Source organism: Octopus bimaculoides, chromosome 7 (genome assembly GCF_001194135.2).
Source record: "Octopus bimaculoides isolate UCB-OBI-ISO-001 chromosome 7, ASM119413v2, whole genome shotgun sequence".
Lineage (NCBI taxonomy): Eukaryota > Metazoa > Mollusca > Cephalopoda > Octopoda > Octopodidae > Octopus > Octopus bimaculoides.
In genome coordinates, this window is record NC_068987.1 from 73,491,274 (window position 1) to 73,491,831 (window position 558).

The following is a 558-nucleotide window of genomic DNA, read 5'->3' on the forward strand; positions in this document are numbered from 1 at the left end:
CAATAGATTCATTATCTGTATGACATCCCGCCATTCTTTACTTTTGCCACCACTCCGCCTCCCCAGCCTTTGTCTTACGGTGTCATCGAAACAGGATTTTGTCAACAGCAGTAATACAAAAAAAACAACAAAAAAAACGAGAAAGACAAAAGAAAGCAAAAGAAAACAAAAATAAAATAAAACAAATAGAAAATAAAAACGTACGTAAGACAATGAAATCCGCCAACCATAACCGTGATACTCCTGCTCCTCAGAAGGCACGTGGTTTAATGGCTAAGGGTATTCGACTCCCGGCGGCACATTATGTGCTTGAGCAAGACACTTTATTCCTCGTAGCGCTAAATCTACTCAGCTGGCAAAAATGAGTTGTATCTGGTAATTCAAAGGGCCAGACTTGTCACATTCGGTGCGGCGCGTGTTCAATCTCCCTGATAACTGCGTTAAGGGTAGGCGTGTCTGTGGGATGCTCAACCACTTGCACACAAATTACACGAGCAGGCTGTTCCGCCGATCGGTCGGATCAACTGGAACGCTTGTCGTCGTAACCGACGGAAAGCC